This window comes from Eucyclogobius newberryi, unplaced genomic scaffold (genome assembly GCF_026437365.1).
Source record: "Eucyclogobius newberryi isolate DKJ021-1_F unplaced genomic scaffold, fEucNew1.0.hap1 SCAF_22, whole genome shotgun sequence".
NCBI lineage: Eukaryota > Metazoa > Chordata > Actinopteri > Gobiiformes > Gobiidae > Eucyclogobius > Eucyclogobius newberryi.
Window position 1 is genome coordinate 20,187,468 of NW_027315857.1, and position 16,685 is coordinate 20,204,152.

The 16,685-nt window shown below is 40.6% G+C and overlaps 3 non-coding genes across 3 annotated transcripts; 1 reads left to right on the forward strand and 2 right to left on the reverse strand.

Moving 5' to 3' along the window:
* Positions 1-686: 686 nt before the first annotated feature.
* On the forward strand, positions 687-901 carry LOC140372252 (small nucleolar RNA U3). Its single transcript, XR_011928587.1, has one exon. It is a non-coding gene; the product is annotated as a small nucleolar RNA U3 (small nucleolar RNA).
* Positions 902-1,499: 598 nt separating this feature from the next.
* On the reverse strand, positions 1,500-1,714 carry LOC140372247 (small nucleolar RNA U3). Its single transcript, XR_011928582.1, has one exon. It is a non-coding gene; the product is annotated as a small nucleolar RNA U3 (small nucleolar RNA).
* An 8,940-nt stretch (positions 1,715-10,654) lies between these two features.
* On the reverse strand, positions 10,655-10,869 carry LOC140372277 (small nucleolar RNA U3). The gene has a single exon (XR_011928611.1). It is a non-coding gene; the product is annotated as a small nucleolar RNA U3 (small nucleolar RNA).
* Positions 10,870-16,685: the final 5,816 nt, after the last annotated feature.

Here is a 16,685-nt window from a genome sequence, read left to right on the forward strand (position 1 = left end):
TAGTCGGAATCGCTCAACCTCCCGCACAAGCGCAGGGTCTTTCCCCCCCAGCGAGGTGACGTTCCATGTCCCCACAGTTAGTCTCTGTGTCTGGAGCTCTGTTCATCAAGACTACTGCCGTCGACTGCCGCCCAGATCACTCTGCACCGGCCCCTTTATATTCTAACGCTTTTGTAGGAAATGTTCAGAATTCCTCTTAAAACTACATGTTTGTAGGTGCGGCTTGAATCCAAAACTTTAACACTTGTGGTTACGGCAGAAGAAATCCTCACATAATATGTGATCAGAATCTGTGATTGTGGCAAATATTTCAATCTGACCATTTGTGATGTTGAATTTGCCTTGTACTTTCCCTCCTCGTCACACGAGGGCAGTGTGGAGTCTCCCAATAACGATATCCAGAGAATATTATGTCAATCCAACAGAAATGTGTTAAAACATGTCTTGATAAATGTTAGTTCAGGTTTAATTATCAGATTTAAATGTTAACAACATCACTTGGTTTCATTGTTTTATTTTCAATTAGCACTTTTTGGTACATTTTCTCCTTTAACTGATAAAGTCAATCTTCACATTTTCACATGTTGAAAACAACATGGAGGACATGATATAAAAGTGTACATATTGTACTTGACACAGAGTGTCAGTGTGAGGCTATAGTGTCTGCTGCAGAGCTGTCCAACATTAAGACTTTACTTTCAGGGATCATTTCTATAGTTTGTGACTTGAGAAATGTGTTTCTAAAGAGTTTGGTCTCGCTGATCACGATGAAGAGTTGGTGATACTTCTTCCTGAACATGAAGCAGACAGAGAGACCTGGTTTACTCCTCATGCTCTCTGCTCTTGATGACTCTTCACTGTTTCCTCTGACACTCTGAGGAAGGAGTATGATCTGAGTGATGAAGATTTGATCAAAGAAAAAATTGAAATCTTTGAGATGCTTGAAATAAGTGCAATATACTCTATAAATTGAGTGCAGCAAAATATAATTTGACGTGTTACTTATGTAAAAGGCAAATTACAAAATGCTTAGCAACTTACCTATACAACATAGTCAGAAAGAAAAACGTGCATCTCTCACAAATCTATAAATAGATATTTTATTATATTAACTGGATTATAAAGTGTGATATTGTGCTCTCTAAATGTAGAGACAGTCGTGGGTGTTGTGTCCTTCCTCTGTAAACTTAAACTGAACAGTCCTGGTCTAGAAGCACAAATGCATCAATAATACAACTCAAATGTGATGCTATTTTATTGGTGACCACAGCACATATGATGTGGTTCAAACCACTGTGGATGTTGTAGTACTAAAACACACCACTATTTGTCACTCTGGAGACGTGTTTCACTGTCTGGAAACATCTGGGTCAAATACTTTGCTTTTTCTCTAATTTCTTTACATTTAAAGTTCAGAAAGTACAACAGATAAAAAATTTTGGACAATTTTAATGAAACCCTCAAGAAAGCAATAAAAAATTGGAATAAACAAAATCTATGTCACTCAGATCATACTTCCTCCTCACAGTGTCAGAGGAAACAGTGAAGAGTCATCAAGAGCAGAGAGCATGAGGAGTAAACCAGGTCTCTCTGTCTGCTTCATGTTCAGGAAGAAGTATCACCAACTCTTCATCGTGATCAGCGAGACCAAACTCTTTAGAAACACATTTCTCAAGTCACAAACTATAGAAATGATCCCTGAAAGTAAAGTCTTAATGTTGGACAGCTCTGCAGCAGATACTAGAGCCTCACACTGTCACTCTGTGTCAGAAGGTAAACATGTCATCAACACTTTTGTAGGAAACGTTCTAATCTAACTTTATTTGTACAGAACATTTTACCAACACAAAGTCTCCAAAGAACAAACAGGTAAAATATGTTAAATTTATAAATTAATAAAACGTACAAACCAAATAAATACATATTAAAAACAACACAAAATATACAAAATTATAAAAGACAGACAGAGGACCACACAGTTCTTATGCCGGGTTAAATGCCAGTGAAAAAAGTAAGTTTTTAAACAAATGTAAATGAGGTACATTTCTAAATGTTTTGCACAATGTATTACTGCACTTTACATTGTGAAAACCTTTGTATGTTTGTTTTAAGTTCAAAAATAAATACTGGAAAAAGAGTTTTAAGCTGTCTTTGATGGAAGCACAAGGGTTATTATAAATATATATATATATATATATATATATATATAAAATTAGTATCAATACATTAGTTAATGTTTAAAATGATTCAAGGAGCTAAACATTATGCAATTATTTTGCTACATTTTGAGTAAATCATTATAAAGAGACTTACACAGCCATAAATGACATGGCCCCATCCGACCTCAAAGATGCTATAGAACAATATCATCCAAACAGAGCTCGTCACTTTCAAAATGCTGGCCTTCTGGTGGTCCCAAGAGTCTCTAAAAGCACAGTAGGAGGTAGAGCCTTCTGGTGGTCCCAAGAGTCTCTAAAAGCACAGTAGGAGGTAGAGCCTTCTGGTGGTCCCAAGAGTGTCTAAAAGCACAGTAGGAGGTAGAGCCTTCTGGTGGTCCCAAGAGTCTCTAAAAGCACAGTAGGAGGTAGAGCCTTCTGGTGGTCCCAAGAGTCTCTAAAAGCACAGTAGGAGGTAGAGCCTTCTGGTGGTCCCAAGAGTCTCTATAAGCACAGTAGGAGATAGAGCCTTCTGGTGGTCCCAAGAGTCTCTAAAAGCACAGTAGGAGGTCGAGCGTTTAGCTCCCAAGCTCCTGTATTATGGAATCAGCTCCTGTCCATGTTAAAGAGGCCGACACAGTCTCTTCATTTAAGTCCAGACTTAAAACGTTCCTCTTTGAAATCACTTATGGTCAGGCCAGTTAGGAACAGAAATATAAACACAGTTTTTTTTTACAGTTTCAGCTACGCTGCCCTAGGAGCAACTATGTTGGGGGAAGTATGGCAGCTTGAGCACTATCCTCTAGACTACTTTGATGAAGAACTGGTTCTCCTCCTGAGTGGCTCCAGCTCCACTGTCTATCTCACATCCACCTGTCGGTCTGTGAGAGTCGAATCTCTCCTTCACTCTGAAAACTGGTAGTTTTTCCTGGCCGAGAAGGAGGGTCTAAGGACAGGGGAGCTTGGGACATTTGTTTAAGGACACTGGATGTCTGTTTTCACTGCTGCCCTTCGAGCAAACGGCTGTTGTGGATTCAGATGTTACAAAACATAACTTGAATTGAAGTAATTTAACAGTAATAATAAACATGTCGACATCATTACGTCGCTCTTCTCAGGGAAATGAAGGTTTAGTTTCAGTCGGTTCTGTAGAAATAAGATGCACACGGGTTCAGGACAGTAAACACATATGTCAGACACGTGGGAGACGTACCTTAGACATGGACACAGATGGTGCAGGAGCCACACAGAACAATACCAGAGGCCATCAGGATCATACCGGCAAACATGGAGCAAAGTAAGACTCTCTGAAACAAGCTCAACTCCCGCTCATCACCTGGAAGACATTTACAGGCAAAACAGCACCACAATGTGTCAGAACGATCCGTGAAATCGACCCATACAAGAGTGTTTTGGGCGGCGTTCACATGACAACAACATACCACACACACGACCTATTATTCAAGGAGTATTTGACTAAAGTGTTGAATATGCAAGGAGACGTATTCTGCAAAATGTACTTTTTCTCATCATTTGTTTTACTCAAGAGTCGTATTTTGATCGATTCCCGCGTGTTCGAGTTCATCCCGTCTCCACCTACCCCCTGGCCCCGCCCACATCCCCGTACTTACCGTATCTGTAAAAAATGAAGAGCGATACACCTTTGTAACAGAAAGCCGATTTCTATTATCAAGCCGTGTTAGATCAATATTACAAGTGAAATCATTATTATGTGTTCGATCATCCAATTCTAGAACTATTTATGGAATCATTCAGGAAAAGTCCAAAAGAGAAAGACATACTGACATTTGTTTACAGTGCGGCAACATAAAAAATGCATCGTTTACTTTACCGTTTTACTCGTTTATGGAAATCGCACTTTACATTTCTATAATTGTCGGTGATAGTCTTAAAACGTGAAAATTACCGGAAGATTTATTATCATTAGTTATATTTTGTTGAGTCACTTTTTTTACCGAACCCCTGTACACTTAGGTTTGAGTAGTGTGAATAATGTGTGTATATAGTGTAATAGTACTTTATGGGACGAGGACAATACAATATTTACCGTATTTTCTAGACTATAAGTCGCACTTTTTTCATTGTTTTGGCCGACTTATATGTGATATTATTCGTTATTTTCACTGTGGCAACCGCATTTCACAAGAGGGCGCTCTAGGCTCTGAGCGACGCAGAAGAAGAACCGGCACTTCCTCTACCTCTGGAGTTTGCGGAGTTGTTTAGAAGTGACAGAGGTTGTGATTAATTCTGCAGAGTAACAAGTGCAGTAATGTATTTACAAGTAAAATCGGAACTAGTCAAAACTACTCAAAACAACGTTGAGGCTGCGTTCACACTTTCGCGAATACTGCATAAAAATGGGGCCTAAAACCGAGACTAATCCTGGAACTAAACCTGGACTGGAGCAGGACTAAACCAAAGTCTTCAACAAGGACGATGTATGAGATATGAACGCAGGGGTCTCGTCACTGAACCGAGGAAGAAGAATTCAATGGATTTAGTGATTTGGGGTAAAACTGATGCTTTGGTAAACTTGTTAGCATGTTCTTTATGCTATAGTTATCTGAATAACTGTTCATATGTTACGTTAACATACCAGACACTTACCATAGTTCTGTCTGTGCCTCATGTAGCTGAAGGTGTTAGCATTAGCATACGTCATGTAGCTGAAGGTGTTAGCGTTAGCATACGTACACCTATTCACCATGTTCTCTCATCTGTTATTATTTTAAATTGCATTTCAAGATGTTTTGGTCTTGGATTTCATCAAATAAATTTTCCCCAAAAAATGTGACTTATACTCCAGTGCGACTTATATATGTTTTTTTTCTTCTCTATTATGCATTTTTTGGCTGGTGCGATTTATACTCCGGAGCGACATAATCCGGAAAGTACGGTAAGTATCTTTTCCTCATGTCCAGCCTTTAAAAATCCCAGCTTTTGTACCCAATTTAATGCTCTGTCCTTCCGTTTAACCTTAAATTGCAAATGAGCCCGTCCATCTCTTGAGTACTATTGTTTTTAAGTCGTGGTTCTCTTACTTTAGTACAGTTTTGGCTTCACGACTCACCCGTGGTCGCCCGTGAAACGTGTTCTGCTCGTTTGTCTGTCGTCACGTTCAGGCAGAAGTATTCTGCAAAACAAGAACAATGCCTTAAAAAACGTTTGTTACAGTCAATTATTGATTAGTGCGTCTGAAAACACGGTGGTACTCGTGTGTGTCGGATTAAGTTGATCCGCAGTTTTGACCGTGTTCGAGTTCCTTCACCCATGTCTTGTGTAATCCCAGTTTAGCTCTAAAATATTAACGTTTGTGTTTGTTTTTCATGCTCACCGGAGTGCTCGGTCGCCCAGCGCTTGCTCGCCGGGTGATAGTTGGCGTACACGGAGAACCAGTAGAGCCCCTGGTCCCGGGCCGTGATCCGGGTCAGGACGATCCGGACCCGCCCCTCGCTCAGGACCCCGCTGTCCCACAAAACCCTCCCGCAAAACTGCCTGGCCGTCGAGCCGGGCAGCTGCTTCCCCTCTGCCACCTCCAGCACTGCCCTGTGAGCAAAGAGGTTTAAAGATGCACTGTGTAACTTTTACCGAGGCGAGTCCACCACCTGCTCGTTATACGCTTTGCCCGGAATGTTCATTAAACACATTCATTCAATAATTTTTTGCCAGAGAAATACTTGGCTGGTCTCATCTGCTCGTCTCCGTGGAGATGAGTTTTATGCCGTACTGAGGAGCATTCCAGGCGTAACAGTAACATCTCCGTGCAGGTCGGAAGGTTTCGGTCCGTCCACGCTGCACTTTGAACCGGTTTGATTGGGAATGTCGGTTTGGTTTTCAGACGTTTTGTCTTTAGATGAGACAGAACTGAGTCAAGGTGTTTCTCAAGTTCTATCGCAAACCGACCTTGAAAGGACTGTTTGTGCTTTCATCAGCTCAAGAACAGACTCTTGATGCACTTTATGTCGGTGTCTCCAAGTCGCCCTCAGCCGCCTTCAGCTCGTGCAGAACGCTGCGACGTGTTTTCTGACCAACACACCCAGACGTCAGCGCATCACCTCACTTCTTTTTGCCCCTCCCGTTTCTTTTAGAATTGACTTTAAGAGTTTACTTTTTGTTTCTAAATGGCCTGGCACCTTCGTATCTGTCTGCTCCAAACACAGGCAAGGCTGTAAGGCAGGGGTGGGCAAACTACGGCCCGCGGGCCACATCCGGCCTGCAGCGCCTTTCAATCCGGCCCGCCAAGCTTGTCCAAATAATATTTAAAAATAAAAAAAAACTTTTTTTCTTTTCTTTTTTGCCCTCAGGCATCTGTCTGCACTTGTATCCTTAATAAATATGACGTGTACTGAATTAAATAATAGATTCAATAGCCTATATTTGACAGAAAAGTGATATTTTATTTGATATTTAATTTTTGGGATTTTTTTTTTTTCACACCAATGATCGCGGGCCGGCCCTCCGCTACTTGCCTGGATTCGAATATGGCCCTCGGAGGAAAATAATTGCCCACCCCTGCTGTAAGGTCAACAAATCAGCTTCGACATGAGCCCCCCCTGACGTGCGCCCCCCCGACGTGCGCCCCCCCAACGTGCGCCCACCCCCGACGTGCGCCCCCCGACATGAGCCCCCCCAACGTGCGCCCCCCGACATGCGCCCCCCCCGACATGAGCCCCCCCGACGTGCTCACCATCACAGACTTAAGCCTTTTTAAATCTAGCCTTAAAACATATTTATTCAGTAGTGTGGTGCCCCTTTATTTTATATTGTTTGTTTTTACTTAGTTTTATGTTTTGTATTTGGTTGCCCTGAGTGTTCAAAATAAATAAAATGAATGTTGATTGATTGATTTACTTTTTTATAGCAAGAATATTATATATAATAGCAACATATTATAGTTTTGGATGAAGTAAGCTGTAGCCAAATACTATTGAGCCAAATAACTGAATTTTCACAGAATTAAATGTATTTCAATCTAACGCTGAGAGGTAAAGCAGTTTATATAAAAATTAAAAGCAGCTCTCGAGCTTTGTTGGAGCCTAGAATCATAAATCATATTAAAAGGACCGCCAGGACAAGTTCCTATATCCGTGAATCCTGTTCATTGATAAATGGCAATAAACTTATTCTGAAAAGGGCAGTGTCATGACTCTTTTGCCCAACAGTTTGTCTGAAAGCCTCGTTCGCACCTCGTAGAGCCGCCGCTCGCAGACGTGTGGAAGCAGGACAGGATCAGGCCAGAGGGGGCAATGCTGCTGCCACTGTCCCACTGCAGAGTGAGGTTAGCGCCCTCTGCTGCCTGCAACTGGGACAATCCTGGGGAGAAGAGTCACCTTTTAACTTTTAATAAGCGCATGTTCAAATGACTAAAGATCAGAGGAATGTATGATGACAATGCACAACGGCACGCATATTATTACTGCATTAACGGAATCAAATACAGACTAGGGCTAAAGCTAAACGGTTTATTTAGTTTGAAGCTGTGTTGCATCATTTTAATCTACATTTTTAGTTTCTTACGTCTTTCTAATGAAACAGACATAGTTTGTAGTTAAAGCTGCTGCCAATACTACAAACTATGTGTCTTTGTGGATGGATAACTACAGCAGGATGATTCACAAATACCTTAAAATATGAAAATATACAAAAGAATATACAGGGATAGGGAACTGCCCAGATAGATGTGATTTGTTTATTGTTATGGTTTATGATTATTTAGTCTAAACTGGATTACATCAGTTTGTATACATATATTTAATCAGGCCGACCTATTTGTTACATATTATATTTAGTTTGTTTACAGAGAGCTCACCATAGACGCAGGCGATGAGAGGGAAGAAGGCCAAGACCAGAAACATCCTGTAAACACATTAAACATCTATTTTGTGCCAATCTGGGTCACTAAAAGAAACATTAGATTTTCATTTTGTGTGATTTAAAAAAAAAACAGAGAAATGCCAATAGAATCCAACCTTTTGTCTCCATGGATATATTTTTTACTTTGCCTAGAACGTTCCACAGTATCCATGACCGAGTTACAGGTCAGAGCTGTGGTGAGGCGAGCACGCTCACTTTAAAAATGCATGTTTTTCCTCTTTCAGCTCATTCTAGATAGATGAACTTTAATACCTCGCTGTGGAACATTCCAGGCAAAGCTATCACATCTCGAAGTATCAAGGCCGTATAAAAAAGGTTACATAGAGAAGCTTCTCTTATTTTAATTCAGACCTTATAATTCTCTGTTTGTTTACCTCGTTCTTGTGGCTAAGATGCTAATATGCTAGTTGCTAATTGCTAGCTGGAGCCGCTGCCGTGTCCCTTCTGAAACAGGAAGTGTTCAAACATGCGTCACGTGTCCAGAGTAATCGCAGCGATATCTGCAACACATAAAAATATGAATGAGACTTAGTTAAATCTATTGTAGAAAACATTTGACCTTATTTTTTGAGTTGATGTGCAGCTCACATCGAGGTCAAATATCTCTACGGCAATTTCACCACGTTCATAGCACCATGGAGACAGAGGCAAACATCTCAATGTAAGAATGCGTGTTTTGCAAGTTTTTTTTGTAAGTGAATAAATGCAAAATTATTAACTTTAAATGCCATACTGGGGACTATTTCAGACAAAGCCACAACATCTCTATGGAAACAAGAGGTTACAGTGTGACTCATGCGCTGAGATGTAATCGTCTTACAACATCTGAAAACATCTAAAACTCGTCCAAAATATCTTCAACTAAGCTGCTTTTCTACAAAAAAAAACAGAAACGAATCAAAACTACAGATATCACGACTCATGAGAAATAGAAATACTAAAACCAAAGCTGAATTATTTGACTGTGGTCCTTTGACCTCTTACACAATCTTGCACAATAAAACACACAATAACACACAGGCACATGCTTTTCTGGTGTTTTCATTGACCTACATTCATTTCGTGACTGATCCTAACCTTAACCGTAGTTACGTTGGTTAACCTCAGCCTAAACTGTAGCCACGACCTCTGTCAACTCTCATTTGAACTTTAAATCACGCCGTTGCTCGAATATTAAAGGGTTTACATCACGATTCTAGGTCCCCGTAAGTAAAGCGGGGTCACAAACACACACACAGATCTGCAATAAGTTTAAACGGCTCCATTTCCTGTTGTGAACACATCTAAACTAGTCGTGATGTACGTTCTAGATTAAAGGAGTTTTGGATTGTGCGGTGCCAGATCAAAGTAGCCGACTGTTATTGACCTCACTATTACAAAACAGCCACTACTATAGGATTTCTACCACTCCAAATACTTAAAGTGGTCCTGCTGATGGATCAACAAAGCAGGAAAAGAACATCTTGTCCTGCAGAACGTTGGAAACTCAATATTTCCCGCAAAATGTTATACAGAAACGTGCTATTTGTCTTTACAATTCAAATATGTATCAGACAACGTGTAAGTTAACGGCGTTCTAGTGAGAATTGCAGTACTTACAGGTATTCTCAGCTCACTCGGCTCCGTGACGCAGATCAGTAGCAAATGTGACCTGAAATGAAGTTCTTGCAGATGTTTAAAGCTTCCTGCAGCACATGATCAGTGGCGTGAGCGAGAAGGGGGCAGGTCCAAACAACAACAAGGCTGAAAGTGAACATGAAAGTAAAAGTTGACACTCCAAGGAAAAAAGAATCAAATCATTATGAACAAAATGCGTGTGATAAAGGTGTAAAAAGTGGATGATACTGCACATGGTTATGATAAAAGTGGTGCAAACTTGAGTCGGCTTCAAGTCCACGGAAGGTTGCGCCTGGTGCGACTTCTTAAAGGTTACTGGAGTTCACTGTTTATTTTTAGACACAGGAAACAGATGATTTTGCCTCAGTTTTGTTCCACGTTTTGGACCTGATTCTGTCCAACAAGTTCTGGTTCAGTCTGAGGCCAAAATACTGTGGTGTTTTTAATGTCTCTTTTGATAAATGGCTTTGCAGTATTGTTGAAAAAATACACGTGTCAAGTGTGTGTTTTGAAGGCTGGGGGCGGGGCCGTGAGATAAGGGCAAACGGAGCATTTCAAATTCAGCACAGTATACAGTAAAATAAATTAGGACTAAATCTCTTCTCCATCCGTGTCTACAAAGCCCGAAAAAGAGACCATATCCACAACATGCTCAATTAGCCTGCTGTTATTTTGTATATTGCAATATTGGACTTAAGACTTTTTAGATGTATTTGATTGGCCAAAAAAGATTGTTGAGTGTTAAGTCTTGTTAAAGTTGGATGCACTTTGTCCATTTCACGCAATGATCTGGGAAACCGCTAAAATCCGCTCACGAGCCAAACTTTTAGGAATGTTTTGACTTGAAATGGTTCCAATGGTTCACTTCCAACGCTATAAATCACACTCTACTTCATTTCAAAAGGCAAATTCAACTTCACAAATGTTCAGATTGAAATATTTGCCACAATCACAGATCCTGATCTACTTATGTGAGGATTTCTTCTGCCGTAAAGAGCATACATCTTCCTCACAGTGTCAGAGGAAACAGTGAAGAGTCATCAAGAGCAGAGAGCATGAGGAGTAAAACAGGTCTCTCTGTCTGCTTCATGTTCAGGAAGAAGTATCACCAACTCTTCATCGTGATCAACGAGACCAAACTCTTTAGAAACGCATTTCTCAAATCACAAACTATAGAAATGATCCCTGAAAGTAAAGTCTTAATGTTGGACAGCTCTGCAGCAGACACTAGAGCCTCACACTGTCACTCTGTGTCAGAAGGTAAACATGTCATCACAAGATTCTAACACTTTTGTAGGAAATGTTCAGAATTCTTCTTAAAACGACATGTTTGTAGATGCGGCTTTTGAGTTTGAAACCTAAACTTTGACACTTTACGGCAGAAGAAATCCTCACATAAGTAGATCAGGATCTGTGATTGTGGCAAATATTTCAATCTGAACATTTGTGAAGTTGAATTTGCCTTTTGAAATGAAGTAGAGTGTGATTTATAGCGTTGGAAGTGAACCATTGGAACCATTTCAAGTCAAAACATTCCTAAAAGTTTGGCTCGTGAGGGGATTTTAGCGGTTTCCCAGATCATTGCGTGAAATGGACAAAGTGCATCCAACTTTAACAAGACTTAACACTCAACAATCTTTTTTGGCCAATCAAATACATCTAAAAAGTCTTAAGTCCAATATTGCAATATACAAAATAACAGCAGGCTAATTGAGCATGTTGTGGATATGGTCTCTTTTTCGGGGTTTGTAGACACGGATGGAGAAGAGATTTAGTCCTAATTAATTCTACTGTATACTGTGCTGAATTTGAAATGCTCCGTTTGCCCTTATCTCACGGCCCCGCCCCCAGCCTTCAAAACACACACTTGACACGTGTATTTTTTCAACAATACTGCAAAGCCATTTATCAAAAGAGACATTAAAAACACCACAGTATTTTGGCCTCAGACTGAACCAGAACTTGTTGGACAGAATCAGGTCCAAAACGTGGAACAAAACTGAGGCAAAATCATCTGTTGCCTGTGTCTAAAAATAAACAGTGAACTCCAGTAACCTTTAAGAAGTCGCACCAGGCGCAACCTTCCGTGGACTTGAAGCCGACTCAAGTTTGCACCACTTTTATCATAACCATGTGCAGTATCATCCACTTTTTACACCTTTATCACACGCATTTTGTTCATAATGATTTGATTCTTTTTTCCTTGGAGTGTCAACTTTTACTTTCATGTTCACTTTCAGCCTTGTTGTTGTTTGGACCTGCCCCCTTCTCGCTCACGCCACTGATCATGTGCTGCAGGAAGCTTTAAACATCTGCAAGAACTTCATTTCAGGTCACATTTGCTACTGAACTGCGTCACGGAGCCGAGTGAGCTGAGAATACCTGTAAGTACTGCAATTCTCACTAGAACGCCGTTAACTTACACGTTGTCTGATACATATTTGAATTGTAAAGACAAATAGCACGTTTCTATATAACATTTTGCGGGAAATATTGAGTTTCCAACGTTCTGCAGGACAAGATGTTCTTTTCCTGCTTTGTTGATCCATCAGCAGGACCACTTTAAGTATTTGGAGTGGTAGAAATCCTATAGTAGTGGCTGTTTTGTAATAGTGAGGTCAATAACAGTCGGCTACTTTGATCTGGCACCGCACAATCCAAAACTCCTTTAATCTAGAACGTACATCACGACTAGTTTAGATGTGTTCACAACAGGAAATGGAGCCGTTTAAACTTATTGCAGATCTGTGTGTGTGTTTGTGACCCCGCTTTACTTACGGGGACCTAGAATCGTGATGTAAACCCTTTAATATTCGAGCAACGGCGTGATTTAAAGTTCAAATGAGACTTGACAGAGGTCGTGGCTACAGTTTAGGCTGAGGTTAACCAACGTAACTACGGTTAAGGTTAGGATCAGTCACGAAATGAATGTAGGTCAATGAAAACACCAGAAAAGCATGTGCCTGTGTGTTATTGTGTGTTTTATTGTTCAAGATTGTGTAAGAGGTCAAAGGACCACAGTCAAATAATTCAGCTTTGGTTTTAGTATTTCTATTTCTCATGAGTCGTGATATCTGTAGTTTTGATTCGTTTCTGTTTTTTTTGTAGAAAAGCAGCTTAGTTGAAGATATTTTGGACGAGTTTTAGATGTTTTCAGATGTTGTAAGACGATTACATCTCAGCGCATGAGTCACACTGTAACCTCTTGTTTCCATAGAGATGTTGTGGCTTTGTCTGAAATAGTCCCCAGTATGGCATTTAAAGTTAATAATTTTGCATTTATTCACTTACAAAAAAACTTGCAAAACACGCATTCTTACATTGAGATGTTTGCCTCTGTCTCCATGGTGCTATGAACGTGGTGAAATTACCGTAGAGATATTTGACCTCGATGTGAGCTGCACATCAACTCAAAAAATAAGGTCAAATGTTTTCTACAATAGATTTAACTAAGTCTCATTCATATTTTTATGTGTTGCAGATATCGCTGCGATTACTCTGGACACGTGACGCATGTTTGAACACTTCCTGTTTCAGAAGGGACACGGCAGCGGCTCCAGCTAGCAATTAGCAACTAGCATATTAGCATCTTAGCCACAAGAACGAGCACAGGTAAACAAACAGAGAATTATAAGGTCTGAATTAAAATAAGAGAAAGCTTCTCTATGTAACTTTTTTTGTACGGCCTTGATACTTTCTTGTCTCCGTGGCGATGTGATAGCTTTGCCTGGAATGTTCCACAGCGAGGTGGATGAGCTGAAAGAGGAAAAAACATGCATTTTTAAAGTGAGCGTGCTCGCCTCACCACAGCTCTGACCTGTAACTCGGTCATGGAGGTGGAAAATGTCATGGAATCAGACATACACCAGATGCTATTCCGTAACACATAGAGAACACAATTCAACTTAGAATATGAAACGACACAGAAATATCAGACATTTGTATGGCATGCATGGGAGAAAACGCGGGGACTGATCACGCAAGCTGGGGTAAGCAGCCTGCGTTATCCTCCTGCGTCTCACCCTGTTTTTTCCCATGCTGGTTGGTTTTATTAGATATTCTGGAATAGGCGGGTCACATTTCTCATTGGTCAGCCTCACATCAAGGCACTTGGTATTTTTCCGTAGAGATCAAGCCTTGGGTAAACATTACCCAAACTCCTCTGGGCTGTCACCCCCCTAGGGTAAACATCCTTTGGCCCATCTTTACGACCCCTTCACAAATGCAGTTTGTCACACACCCGTTCTTCTCTTAGACTAATGATGCAGATAAAATATCACTATTATAATATTCACATTTTATCACATTTCCCTCCTGTTTATCAAAGCATTAGTCTACTGTATCATATGCCAAACACATTACTCTTTTCAGTTTTCAACATGTCTTTCATTTAGGTGTTAAAATGACACTTTTACACTCAAAAAGTTTATGCACAGTTCTCAACATTGAACACACTCCTTTTCTCTCGGCCCACAACATGTCTACAGCATTACTGTCCTAAATTTTGAGTCAGATTGGTCAATCTCTGTAATTTGACAAACAGACAATTTATCTTGTCCATAATTTGTGCGGTGTGATGGGAAATATAGATGTACAAGCGGAAAGCCCTTAAACCCGCTGCTCTGTGGTCAGTCAGTTTGACTCGTCAGGGACCTCTCTGGACACCCCATTAGAATCAAATACGTAGTATCAGGTGCAACTGGGTCCAGATTGTCCACTAACCTCTCGACCTTGACCCTGCGGTATGGTTCTGGGTGATGCTGGTCTTTGTTATGACCATGGCTGGCCACAAAAGGGATACATAGGCACAATGTCCTACACCCTTTGCCTCCAAGTGCCTTCTCAGCACTGTGTGTCCACATCACCATACGTCCTCGCTTGGTTTCTTAAGAGACCTTGTCCCGCTGCTCGCTTCGGTCACACCTATGACACATATGAACTGGTACATTTCCCATCTCAATTCATAATCTCATTAACATTCCATGTAGTTATGTTGTAGCAGATAAAAAACTCTCTTAGGTAGTGCAAACAACAGTGGCTGTGGTGTAATATGCCATTGTGTTTCTTCAGCTACTATCATGTCAATTGTACATTGTACATTTCACATCGTGCATTTCATAACCTTTCAAGTTGATCACTTATTTTTTTCCCTTTATTTTAGGTCTGTGTATGTTTCATTTACCAGTATACACAGTTGTGTATGTTGATCGATTGTCCCGATTGTCTCGATTGCATAATACAGGTGTTCAGCACCCATATTACCGTCATCACTTGTGATGATGATAACTGTTGATTATTTTTCCACAGAGTATGGTACTCTGCGCCCCGTAGCCTCTGGCTCTCGTTCATCGTAGCAGAGTATAGTACTTTGCGTACTGTAGAATCTGTCTCCCGTCCATTGTAGCAAAGTATTGTACTCTACCGTAGACTCTGGACAAAACTCATACAAACGAAGTCCTGCGTCTGCGATGTTATGGATCTGCCGCTGTGTTGTCCAGACATTTCTCTCACTTTCCCATGAGAGCACCCATGTTCTCGTCCCTCCAATGGTCGGTGTGAGGACGACACGGTGTGGCTCCGTCCACTTTGCTCGTCCACTTGGCTCGTCTCTGTCAATACCACATCTCCAACACGTTCTCTGCTGCGGTGATAAACAAAGTCTTTGACAGTTCAGTGTATTTCAAACAGTTTTCTTGTTTACAATTTTTTTTTTTTTGTTGTAATTATTGATTCGGAATATTTGTTTACACGTACATCCCCCCTTTTGATAAATGGCCTTGCCCATTTGTCAAACTACTACATTTAAACTAAATTCAATAATCCAGATAGTTTACAACATTCACTAATCCAAGATGTAATCAAGGAAGAGATGGATTGCGTCTGTCTTCCACTCCGCAATGTCACCTCTTGACCTTTCACAGTTCAGTGGTCACATCCCTGGCTGAGCCCCTCCTTCCAAGGCGCTGGGCCCCCACCTGTGTGGGTCAATCAGTCTGTGTGTAATCCTACACTTCCCAAATCTGTAACTTGTAAATCTGTTTTACCACCAAATTTTGTTTCAAACTCTAAATGTTTCAAACTCTAAATGTCTCAAACTCTAAGTCTCAAACTATAAATGTCTCAAACTCTGTCTGGTGTCCACGTGTGCACGCGTATGTGTGTGTGTGTGTATGTATGTATGTATTCAAATACATCAAACAATAATAATTATCTCAATAATTCCCCCGTTGAGCTGACCTTAAGGGTCAGTTCACAACTTAGAGTATTAACATCAAATTTCACATCTCCTCTGTGGGTGTGGCCTGAATAATGTCACACATCTAATGTAATATGTGCTAATCTTCTATATGTGCTTCAGGTGAGTTTCAAACTCAATCTCTCACACCTGCTCATGTGGTGCTTTACAAACATTGTGTATTAGTTTGTTCTAGCAAGTCTATATGTGTATTAAAAATCAAAATGATTCTACCCCTTCCCCTTGTCCATAAGGCACATCATTGTATCAACCTGTTTTTCCCTTGTTGCCTACTTTCTTTGTCACGTCATCACGTCTTCCTCTGTCTTCCCCTCTCTGTTTCCCTCTGTCTTCCTCTTGTAACGGAGGAAACACCCATATCCGAATTTCTAAACCTGCTTTTTCTTTCTCTCTTTTCACTTACTCTTTACCCTCACTTGTAACCTGCTTTTACGTTCTCTCTTTGCTGCTGATATAACAACAGACGCTGCATCCCCTGGGATTCCACTGTTCTTTAAAATATCCCTGTCATTCTGCTTCTAAACTCATGTATTGATTACCCATCCCCCTGTTTAGTTTTCACTATCTTCAGGTAATCTGCAGGTCTCATAAAATGTATTCTACTCCTGCATTACGCTGCTCTACACTCCTCCAGAGTATTTGCCAGTCAATAGCCCCTTATCTCTGACTATCTTTATGACTTGGTGTCCTTTGCCTTTAGTTAATAAACACATTCATGTCTTTACTGGGAGGGCATTTGCACATCACTACTTAACTTATTC